Genomic DNA, 12,747 nt, shown 5'->3' with positions numbered 1-12,747 from the left:
TTAACTGAAACAGCACTTCCAAATTAATTGAAAATTATTTTCTAAAACCACTGTAACACTTGTACCAATTAGAAATATGTCCTGATTGGAAAGTTTCGTGCTTAAGAGTTATAGTTGTATCACACTGACAACTTACTAAATTAACTTTTAATTAAGCTGTTTTATATCAGACTATTTTATATCAAACACAAACGTAGCATTACTTCAAAGAGTTCATGCTGAACGTGAAAATTGTTAACATTTAAATAAAGATGTGCCATATGGTTTGGCAGAAACTGAAATACTCTCAGACATGGGGGCCTTCTGCTTGCAGCTTCAGAATTTGGAGTCCATTATAGTCTGGAAGGAAAAAAAGCTTAAATCTTCAAAGAACATAGAAATTGTCAAATTGATACATTTTGGTTTAATTCATTGAGTAATCCAGTTCTAAGTAACTCTAAGGTACTTCAAATGTTAAAAATAGAGGTGTGAGCGGAGGGGCAGTTGGGTTTGATTATTTATTGTTAACCATGTTTGTCAATAGACCATGAAAGTACAAAATCTAAAAACTTTAGACACAGTTTCTTTATTTTAGAAATGAAGAGGGGGATAAGATGTGTTCTCTGAGAACAGACCATGGTCCATGAGACAATTCTACACACTGGCTTCTGTACTTCTGAATTCCAGCACATTCTTAGGTACTAGTGCAATGATCAATAGCAAAAAGGTGTTCATACAGTTGTGGGCTGGGACTTGAATTTCCCAAATTCAGAGAATTTTAGTCTGTGATTAGAAGATACAAAGTGCTTGACTTCTCAAATGGAGCAATACAGACTATATCTCAGAATCCCTTTAAATCCTTGTGAAATGTACATTAACAGGATGTGCTAGGCCAACTTCCAGGTGACACAAAGTTCTATTTAAAGAGAAAGAAATAATCATGTACATTGAAAACCATCTAAATATGAATGGTGGACATTCAGCATGTGTACTAGATGCTGAAAAGTGTTGCAAGTGCAGTACAAATGTCATAAGCAAACCAGTTTCCTCTGCTTTCTCAAGTCAGATCTCAAGATGCCTCATGCAAGTTAGTAAGCATGGATTTCTCTGGTTTTGTTATAAACAGCCATTTGCTCCCAGGAGGTGCCAGACTGGTTACTTGTGATGGTTGAAACTGTATGTTAGGGATTTCATTCTGCTGCTACTCAAGAGCATGGTAGAAAATGCAGTGTGGCTCAGTTTGCTAAACTGCCTTCCTACACAAGTATGATATACATACATATATGTGGCTGGGTGTGCTTTGCTTTCATGTGACAGATGGATTGTATAGTCATATTGACAGACACATCTCTGTGCAGCAGTCATGCAAGTGTTATTTTCGCTTCCAGATGACTGAAATACAAGTCAGTAAACAAAAACCTTTTTGGTTTTTAAAACAGAAGGTGCTTCCTAATAACTTAGAGTGACTGCATTTTCCAAAAAAAGTTAATGATAAAGTATTTTCATACTAATAGTAAGTTTAATACTAATAGGAAAAGCAGTACTAAAAGTAAGTGTGTTTTCCACAGAATACGTACAGAAGAGGAGAAACGACTTTAAGGAATGTTAGAGACCAACCCCCTGGAGAGCTGGACGTAGGAATCTCAGGGGGGAGTGCTACCATGCATAAACCAAGATCCTCATGTGGCAGACTAGAGGAAGACATATGCAGTCCTTGTTTTGTTTAGTCAAACTTTATTTGGCCACTTGTAATAAATGCAATGCAATCAAACAAATGTAGTTCACGGTCATTTTTATTTTGACCGTCTGTCAGTTGTGCTGCTAGGTTTTCTGGGAGTGAAAAGGTGGTTTAATAATTCTCAAAAAAAAGTTGTGTTACAAGTCTGCACTTTACTGTTATTTCTTGTTCTTCTAACGAATTGGTTCAAGTGAGTAGAGCTGTATCTGAATTCTTTGCATTTAAAGATTTTGTTAAATACAGCCACAGTCACGTAACTGTAAGCCTGTCTTCTCAAAATGGGATATAGCAGTGGTGATGATCATGCACACTTAATATCCAGTTCTTCAGAGAGTAACCTATCCTCACAAGTGGAGACTTGAGGAGAAACAATGTATTAATTTTTATTTAAATCTTAATAGTGACTAGATTCTTCTAGAAATTGATCCTATAATGTTAAGGACTTTTAATCAGACGTTTCAATATAAAACTATTATAACAGGATCAGTTTCCTGTTTTAAAACTGCTTTCCAGTTTTCCTGTAGCAGAAATGATAAAACTGAAATTAATTATTCTAAGGAAATTTACAATGATTTTTTTTTCCTTTTCTTCTCAAGTATTGTTTTAAGAGCAATTTTGTGTGTACATGCACACACCTTTTTTTCCCATGCCAGAGCTTAAATTTTTTGGAGCGCATAATTTCCTGCTACAATAAAGAAATAATTTAAAGTCTACAAAACTACAAAAATAAACCACAAGGAGATGCAGAAGCAGGTTATGTGATTAAAAGCATTTAACTTCTGGCAAGTAATATGGCAGACCTGTGACTGACAATAGGGTGGCAGTTGAGGGCTCCCAAAAAGGTGATACTAGTCCTCAAAAATCAAATAACTGTTTAAGGTACAGACTTTTTTTTTTTTTTTTTTTTTTTTAAACTTGTGCATGGCTTTGCATTTGCAGGTCTTAGCTGGAGTCTGCAGAGACAGAATTGCCAACATACAAAGATTAAAACCAATTTTCTTGGTGTTTTTGAACTGTCTGGAATTTGGAAGATCTGTAGATCTTATGAGACTCGCTGGTCTTGGGAAGTATGGGCAATTCAGATAAGCTTTGCATAAGCATCAAACATTTTGCTGCACAATGCATATCTTCAGTTTCAAACTCAGATTTTTTTTGAGGCTTCTCTGTCACAACCAAAAGGGAAAGGAGGCAAAGTGCTACTATGGTCAAAAATCTGTACAATCACCAATTACAAGCAGTTTCTCAATGCTCCTAAATAATTCCTGGTAATTGCATCCTGAGGCTACCAAATGAAAGTAGAGAGAAGCTTGGTCTGTATTAATTTAACAAAAGCATCTAAAAATTACCAGCTCTTACCTCTGTGAGTCAGTGGGAGGAAAAGGTAAGATTTTAATTAACTAGATGTGGAATATTGGTCCACTGTGTTTTCTTCCTTGTTTTTGATTGCTTCCTATTTTTAGGATAGTTAAACATACTTAATAATAGTTATTTGAGTATTAATCAATTATTTTGAACATTTTTCCTGACAGCTCTGCTTTGACACTTTGTAATAAGGGGATCTGGTCAAGTTGATGCTTTGTCAGAAGCAAGTGTTGTAATACTTAGTTCTCAGGTAAGCTGCAGTGATGTTATTTTCATTATGCTTTTTTCTTATACAGGCTAAATTCCTGTTAAGCCAAATTATGAAACATTTTCTTTAATTTTTGGTGTGCCTCTCAATTGTAGAGAATGTGCTTAAAAAAACAACAAACAGTATCACAATCTGTTCAGAGTTATTTATCAGCTTAAAAAAAGCAATTTAGAGTTCGGTGATAGTTACGGTAAGATTCTGTAGTGGTTGGGGGTTTTGTTTTCTTTTTACAAAAAGTTTTACTAAATAATACATCAGGTATTTGAACCTCAGGTTGTTTATTGGTACTGAATGCTTTTCCATGAGTCTACTTACTGATGCTATTGCTTCCTTCACAACAGTTTCACTGATGATAATTATGGTGGAATCAAACTGATCAGTAATTTGTCGGCATGTTTTTAGTATTCATTATTCTAAATCATTTTAGACCATACTTCCACGATGGCTGTTTTCCCGTGTGTGCTGTAGAATCACAGTTATGAATGGATAACTCGGGATATAATGCTAGAGGTAAGGTTTTTTTTCAAAGAGGTCCATACTTAAAGATCATCTGAAATGATATTGAAGCAGATCCCTTTGTTTTATGATGTCCTTATACATATGTCTGTTGTCAAGTTTCACTACATGAAGAGCACACAGCACTTGTTACTTACTTTCATGTTACATGGCTTCAGTAGTTCAAATTTCCATTTAATTTTAACAGAATTTCTTCTGAATTGCTTTTATTTTTTCTAAAGCTGTCACTGTTGCCCTGAGCCTTATTCTTTCTTTGACACTTTGCCTCATATTTTACATACTAGCTTAAACTCATGAAATCCAGGTCAGAAATTAGACTATGGAGTCACAAAGAATCTCTGTCAACAAAAACTTTTATTATTCTGGAACATATTTTGGAGAAAAAGGTCCGATATCTAATCTTCATAGAGTTTAAAATTTCTACAGTTCTTTTCTCTGGTTTCTGCATCTCTGAAATTACAAGTGTTAAAGTTGATTTTATTTCTGTAAGATTTTGAAACAAGGATCCAAGGTATTTTTTAATAAGAAGGAACAAACCTTATGCCTTTTGATGTTCTTAAATGCAAATTTACAGTAATTTTCCAGACATTTTACACTGTAATTTTTTCTGTGCAGATTAATTAATTTGTTTCACTAATCTAAATAAAACCTGTTTATCCATGAAAGCAGGCAGTAATATGTGATATATGTATTTATATATAAATATATACATGAAGAACTCATCTGTATGCAACAAGTGTTGTACTGAATATAAGTTCAGTTTTGTTTATAGATATAAGTTTATTATAAAAAAGGAATATTTTGCTTACACTTGCTGTGTGAGAGTAGTTTAAATCTCCACCATACAAACTGCAGTAATGTATGTATTACTTACCATATCAGAGGAGTTACAGCAAAGAGTCAATGTATGAACTGCAGTACTAGCATTAATCCCTTCCTCCCTCTTGCCCTATAAAAAAGGAGAAAACCAAAATGTTTAGATGTGAACTTTAAATAACATAAAGTAAGAACTTTTGGAAGTTGAATTCCTTCACCTTTTTATTCTCCATATCATTATTTATACATTATTATTACGTTAGTCTTTCATCTTTTCTCGAGTAAAATAAATCACCAAAATGCTTCAGTCTTACAAATTTTCAAAATCTTCAATGACCTTTACAGTTGAACCCTTCAAATTTTTGCAACTTTTTCTTCACTGTGAACTTTGGGCACTACTGCAATAGCAATTTACATCATGTTAAGTAAAGGCTCAAGTTAGCTGTTTTATCTCTTAAATATGCAACAAAAGCTTACACTTAGTACCTCCTGCTGCATTGTCGTGTTGTGAACTTAGGCTGATGATTCCCAGGGCTCTTTTTGGTGTTACTTCTCCCCAGTACATTTTCCTATCCCTACAGTTTTCTATCATTATTATTATTATTACTACTACTATTATTATTACTACTACTACTACTGTTATTATTTTTATAATAATTATTATTATTTATAATCATTAATGTTATTATTATTGTTATTGTTGTTATTATTATTTAAAAAGTATACATTTAGCCATTAAGAAAGATTAAGAGATTTTCATTTGTGCCTGGTTTACCAGATAATAAAGATTGTTTTTCGTGATGGTTTTTCCACTGCATTGATCTCTGTCTCAGTCTTTATGTATCTGCAACTATGGTAAGTAATTCTTTCATTTCTTTCTAGTGAGAAAGTCACTGGTCAGAGTATTAGTTTGGCTATAATCAAGATCCAAACTTCAGGAACTTGCTAATTGACATCTGATTAAAAGTAATATTAAAGTCTTTAGGGACCTTAAGGGACTCACGATATCCTGAAGCAAATGTTTTGCTTGAGGTACTTTTCTGTCTCAGTTTGTTTGCTGTATATATTGAGATACCATACCAAGAGACTGGTGTTTACAGTATGACAATGTTAGTGATAGGGGTGTCATTGAGAAAGTTCTATTATAATATAAAAGACAACTGTCAAAGACTGTGCAGCTACTCACTATTGCAGGTTTATTTCATAACCGAATCCCCTTAAATTTAAATGTTTGTATCTACTGTGGGGTTTTTTTTCTGTACATGGTTCTTGCAGATGAAATTTGTAGCAACTGGCTGATATAGGTTACTTATTCCTCTCTAGAAAGTAATCAAAGCTGTTCAGGCTTTGTGGAACACTTTAATAACATTGGAGAAAAAGGCTAACAAATCACATGAAGACTTAATATGCAGCAGTAATAACTGATAAAACACAAGTTATAAAATATTTTGCAAATTCAAAGTTAGTGACTCCTACATTAAGTTACAATAAATATTAAACAGAATTGATTTATTTGAGTTACATTTTCTCATTATTTAATTCTTCTGGAACTGATTTCATCCTATTTCCAGCGTTTCATGAAAATGTGATTATAAATACTGCATATTTATAACCTTTCAGTTAAAATATAATTAAGCTTGAGGAAAAAAACCTCCCCTGCATAGCAAAGAGAGGAACATTAGCAGTGGTAGGAGGAATGTAAAGTATTAGGCAGGTAGCTGTATTCCAGGATCTGAAGGATCATTATGACTGACCTATATTATTTACATCAAGGAGATTTCACCTTAACTCCATTACTTCCTGTTTGGTTAGAGAATTACTTTCTGTTAAACATGAAGTCTACACTCAAATGGTACAAATTATGAACAATATACCACAGCTGTAGTGTTACTCTACCCCGATTTTGTCAGGTTATTATTAGAGTGTTTTTTAAAAGTGCCTTCTTTTGTAAATTCAGTTAGCCTCATGTGCTAACAGTTTAATCAATGTAAAGCTTTTTTTTGGTAGATTAAATAAATTCTACTGAAATAAATCCTTCTCATTTTCTCTTTGTAGGTGATCTCAGATCTCTGTTTTGTCCTCTGAAGGTAGTAATCTATTTACCCTAGCTACAAGCCCTGTCAGAACCTGCTTTACTTAGAACTTAATTGTTCTAAGGACTACTTGAAAAAACTTGAAGGGCCCTGGTAAAAGGTATCTTCAAGAGCTCCTCTATATGTTCATTCCTTTTTTTATCTAACTTTGGCAGCAGATAGCTGTGAGTATGCTGACATTTTTGGAGACGAGTGCAGAGCTTTAAGGTCTACTAGCACAGTTTTCAAGCCAGGATAAATACCTGTAGTAGGGAGAAGTAGTATAGTTATCTTTCCTTCCCATTCTGCTGTGTCATACGGCTGTTCAGGGCTATTCATGTACACAGAGCAGAGCTTTGTATATAATAAAAATGAGAGGTAGGCTGAATAAATAAGGATTGGGGCATCCTAATGATTTATTAATGACACCTTGTTAACTGTCTGTCAGTGAGCCAGTCATTCAGGATAGCTACAGTAGTGTGCACGAAATGTTAATGAAGACATAAAATTTTCTAAACCTTTTGTGACTACTCCTCAAATGTTCTCGTCAGACACTCACTAGTAGGTGCACGCTCCCCCTCTTGCAGGCCATGTGAGTTGCAAGCAGCCCCCTCCACTTCTGGAGGTTCCCCTATTTATGCGTATCTTCTGTTGGAGTTTTGTGTACCCCAGCCCCATGTGCACCCCTGCTGCTCCCTGCCAGTCCACATGCTGGTGAGAAAGGCACCACAGTCACATGTGCACACCCAGGTTTGGGTCCCTTGCGCCGCACCCTGCGTTGTCACTCCTCTAGCTGGATGTAGGCTGCTTATGGGTTTCAAGGGGGAGGATGCTCTGCCTGCCCTAATCAGAGCTTGCAGTACTGGTGGGGCGACTTCTGCCAGTGCTAGACCAGGTTCAGATGGCTGCTCTGTTATCCCTTTCTCACTCTAAGATCCCTCCTGACTACTGCAGATTGTTGTGCTTCTAAGTCCATTTTATTGAGTCAAGTCAAGCCGAGGAGAGAAATCACAGGGTTTAAGTTTGCAACTAAGCATGATTTAATTGCTGAGATAAGAATCTGTATTCTCCTCACTGAGAGCAATTTCATTTGTAAACTATCTGTAGGATGTTAAGCTCTCAAAATCATGTGTCACTAAAACCTTTCACAGCAGAGAGAGCTGCAGTAGCCCTATAGGTGTTTGCCTTAGAAAGTTCAGTTTTACTCACTGTGTGAAAAATTTAAGGAAATAATAGTAGCTGGACATATCAAAGTGTGACTCCATTCCAGAAAATGGCAATAAACCAAGCCACTGGGCTGTAACTGAGCATGGCTTCCAGGGTGCTTCTTTGTAAGGGGGTTGGGGGAGGATGGGAATGGGCTGACTGAAGAATCAGAAAGCATTAGAAATGTTACATGGAATTAAACAAGGAAGGAAGTACTTGCTAAATCACAGTGTCATTACTCAATGGTACTTAATGTCACCCTGGGAAGCAATCTTCCTGCTTTCTTCCCTGGTGTACTAGTAAACAAGACTTGACGATTCCTGAAATTAATTGTTCTTTAGAATGATGACTTGTGCTTATATATATAGCTTTTTGGTCTCTGCCATCCTGTAGCATTGATAATGTGGGGCTGAACCCACAATGTTTCAATAACTGGCTGCATTCTGCTAAATATGTCCTGCCATCTGTATGTTCTGAAAATTGAAGACATCCAGTGAAATAGGAAGTTATAAAAAAAATTATTTCTTCCACTTAAAAAAAGAAATCCAGAAACTTGCACCAGATAATTTCTTTTCCAAAGAATGTAGTCTCATGCCTCAGATGTAGAATGAGAGGTAGAAAGTCTCCAAAGGGCATCCTTTGGGCTTAACAGTCTATGCATATAATCAGTTGCAAGATTTTAGGTAATTTAATTAAATGAGAGATGTAACAGGTTAAGTGAAATACCAGGAGAATAGAGAAAGACAACTGTAATGTAAATACATTTCATTTCCAGTAAAAAGTTTAAGAATATTCTAAATGTCACAATTGTATATTCCTTAGAATAAAGACATAAATACTCATGAGTAGCAAATATTTGTCCAAGGATGTGTTGCTGCAGCAGGTAATTACTGTTAAGTCTTAGCTTAATCTATAGCCATGATGGTTTTGATTGGCAAGCCTCTAAAACATTCCCAATAGAGAGGACTGTCAATCCACTGACATGTCTTGTACTTTTCTTACTCTTTGCAACTCTTTCAGAAGTAATATGAAGCGACTAGAAAATGTGTACGTGTATACTGGAACATGTTCTGTTTGTCACTTTTTCTCTACTATATAACAAGCATTTGAAAAAGGTTATTAATTTTTTGGGGACTGACATGCTTTTTTTTGTCTCTGAAACTATTCCTTTTAACCTGAGAAGACAGAATGGTTTTAGCAGCTTCCTAAAAAATGTCATAACTATTATACTCTCCAGAATGCGATAAATCTAACCAATTTTTTCCTTTTGTGAGAAAACTATGTCTGCCTATGTCTGTTCTTTCTTCTGCAAATCTTGCCGTTTCTCATTTGCCTTTCATTGCTGATGTTACAAAATTGCTTATTAAATTTTTTTCAGAAATAGTTCTGTGTAATAAAAATTCTAGAGTATAATCACAAATAATATTAACAGGGGTGTGGAAAATGCAGAGGTTTTTTTCTGTTCTTTCATATCTACCTTTCTAAAGTGCAGTAAATTGTTGACCTTTACTACTTCAAAAGGCAAATTTGGGTTTAGTATGTACCTTGTATCTTGTTGACTATAGTACATTATGAACCTTACTGGGTAACATAGTCTGGCTTCTTACCAAGAACAAGCTATACCTTATTGCAGTTCGTTGCAATGTCTGACTGCTCTGGAATAGAGGAAAAGTCTCTTGACAGATGTACTGACAAAGCAATAATGAAAAGGTCATACTACATTTCCTGCAGCATTTATCTTGTTTCTTTAGTGGCTGTATACTGAAATCTAGATCCAATTACATCTAATTACAGACACCAATATCTGCAATAAGTTAAGAATCTATTAAACACTTTTATCAAAATTCCTACATGTTATATTTGAAAATTCTGAAGCTCTTAAATAGCATCTCATCAACATTACTATTCAGATCCGGTCTCAAAACTTTTTACCTTTTCTAAAGATCAAGGTCACAGAGCTCAGCAGTTCTTGTTTTATGGAGCCTTGGGGCCATTTTGAACTATTACTACTTCAAGAGTTGTTGATTATGATTGACTACTGGAAAAAAAGCACATCATAGATATTCAGAGCAAGTCTTCCCTGACAGCATTGTCAGTGTATGGAATAAAAAATGCCCAATATTCAGTGTCAATTATGAAAATTCTTGCTTATCAATTATTATATCTTCCCTTGATAAGCCATAAATGTTTGAAGGCTAATTCTAAAAACATTGCATATTTGACTAAGTACACCAATTATGTTTCTTTTGTCATAATGTCCTGATTTTAGAAAGCAAGGTAAAAATAATTGATGCCGAAGAAAATATTCGCTGTGTTGATATACACGAGTAATTTGGAGAAGTTTGGAGCAGGCTATTTTGAAAGGCCATAGAAGTATTTCAGCTGACTTAATGAGGTTTTTTAGACCCATAGGCTGTTAATTACATTGGTAACAATGTCGTCGTTGTGGCACCAGTAAAATAAGGTGCTTTATTGTATGGTTTTTACACTGCTTAAAAATTGACTATTCATTTTGCTTTGTGTCAGACGTTTTCTACATAAGCAATATCAACAATAACATATGTTACATTCCAGCTAGCTCCATAATTTAAAAAGCTTAGACAGAAGATTTGATCTGAAGTTAAGCAGGAGTTAGAAGTCACTAAATTGTTCCCATCATGTTTTTTTCTAAACAGGAAACCTGGATTCTGATTAGTACATTTGGAGAGAAGCTATGCACAATAAATCTTACTTTCCTTCTGCGTTTTGTAATAAGAAGTGAGTCAGAGTACAGTAGTCTACATTTTTTGAACCTTAATTACGCCGTTGCAAAAAGTGATTCAAAAATAAATTTGGTAATTATTCAACTAAATGCTTATAATATTCTTTCCCTCTGTTTTGTCTTCTAATGATTAATGTGTGATATACACAACTGGATAACTAATAGAAATTCTTCCTGGGCTCACCTAGCTTTTTTTTTTTTTTTTCCCAATCCAATCAAAATACATGTACTGAAGGAAAAAAAGACCTTTCAGTCCAACTCTTTCCTCAAAGACCAAGCTATCAGAGCCAATATTCCTCAAAGAAATTACTGTCCTGTATATTCTTATATGTTCAATAATTAATATACTGTACACTTAAGTCCTACCTACTTATATCTAACAAAAACCCTTTTCGTTACTGAAAAAGCATTGCTTTAATAACACAGATGGTAGCACCAGGACTGATGAACTTGACTTTCATTAAGAAGCCCACTGGATTGGAATAGTTCTACAGTCAACAAAAAACAAAACTGGTGAAGAGAAGAAACTGAAATACATGCAGCTTTAATACAGTCTCTTCGTTCTTATTATTGAAAAAGCTTATTTGGTTTATTTCAAATTGCTTTCACTTTTAGTGATGTGTTTTTATAATCTGAATCACTAAGGATGTAACTATAAAAATTATATTCATTACGTTTAATTATGAAAAGATACTATGAATTTTAGGTCTGAATGACTCAATGCAAGTGAGCCTTATATTCATATCTATTTTTGCAGGTTTGATCTACTCCTTTGCCTTCCCCACTTCACTTTCTTTCCCAAATACTTTTTTTTCTCTCATGCTGTGTGCATTCCATCTTTGAGCTAAAAAGTAATGTGCACTGTTGGGGGCAGGGAAGGAGGCCTACACACTGGCCTGGATAACAACAGCTGACAAGAAGTGATGTGGGAGTAACTCTGTGTGACTGGAACAGCCAAAAATGTCTGAGAGGATTTGCCCAAACAGTGATGCTGCTGAAGATGATGATGACCATCATCCAGATTGAAGAGCAACCAGGGAATTACAAAAAGACTTTGAAACAGTGAAGAAGTACCTTGAAAAGAATCATGAAAGGTGCATGGAAAGTATGCAACAATCATAAGGGACCTTGGAGTGAGAACAGGATAACAGAGCAGCAGTTTAAATACGTTTTGACACTGGCAGAAGCCACCCCAGCATGTGACTTTTGGGGCACTCACAGGCAGTATGTGTAAATATGGGAACCTGCACCCCTAGAAGTGGGGGAGTCTTACAGCTGTGAGTGTGTGTGTGTGCAGCTAGAAGTTTTTATCATTACTTACAAAAGGACGTTTAGAAATTTGTAGATCTCTATTAACATTGTATCTGTCTTATTGCTGAAATTGTGATCCTCAATGATTGATTCGCTGTTTACCAGTTAATGACACCCTTAATAAATCAATAAACCACTTCAATCCAAATCTCATTTATGCCATCTGGATTTAGTGGGTTTTTTATGCTGGTACATACTGTATCTAGAAACTTTCTTTGACAAAATCAAAGATTACAGTGATTCAATAGTAGACGATTTGAGCCTTGCAGTGCAGTGACATTTTTCCTGTTTGTTAGAAATCGTGAGGGACACCTTGTGGGAGAGGAAAAAAACCCAAAAAGTCATTCTAAAAAACTTTCTCCCTCCTCAGATGTTTTAATTACTTCACTTGTCTTTTCTGAAAGTCATCATTTTTGTCACTGTAACTGTTACAAAGACTAATTCTAGAGGAAGAAGTATAAGGGTTGTGAAAATGTTCATTTAAGCTTGAAAGTTTAAATAAATAATAGATAAAGAATAAATAATTATATTTAATTATTTTTTCTCTGCCCGTGCAAAATAGGGACTACATTATCTTGAGCAACCTGGTCTAGTGGAATGCGTCCCTGCTTATGGCAGGGGGGTTGGAACTAGATGATCTTCCTTCCAAGTCAAACCATTCCGTTACTCTTAGTAGAGAAATTGCTTAATCCAGGTCTGTTTTATACAGTTGAAGGTC

At 35.0% G+C, this 12,747-nt stretch overlaps 1 long non-coding RNA gene across 1 annotated transcript; it reads left to right on the top strand.

The window, feature by feature from the left end:
- Positions 1–3,243: 3,243 nt before the first annotated feature.
- LOC130157280 (uncharacterized) lies at positions 3,244–12,482 on the top strand. Its single transcript, XR_008824767.1, has 4 exons — positions 3,244–3,329; positions 3,775–3,857; positions 5,458–5,534; positions 11,476–12,482. It is a non-coding gene; the product is annotated as an uncharacterized LOC130157280 (long non-coding RNA).
- The last annotated feature ends 265 nt before the right edge of the window (positions 12,483–12,747 follow it).

The sequence above is a fragment of the Falco biarmicus genome, chromosome 11 (assembly GCF_023638135.1).
Source record: "Falco biarmicus isolate bFalBia1 chromosome 11, bFalBia1.pri, whole genome shotgun sequence".
In the NCBI taxonomy this organism is placed as follows: domain Eukaryota; kingdom Metazoa; phylum Chordata; class Aves; order Falconiformes; family Falconidae; genus Falco; species Falco biarmicus.
This window is presented reverse-complemented; position numbering and strand designations above follow the sequence as displayed.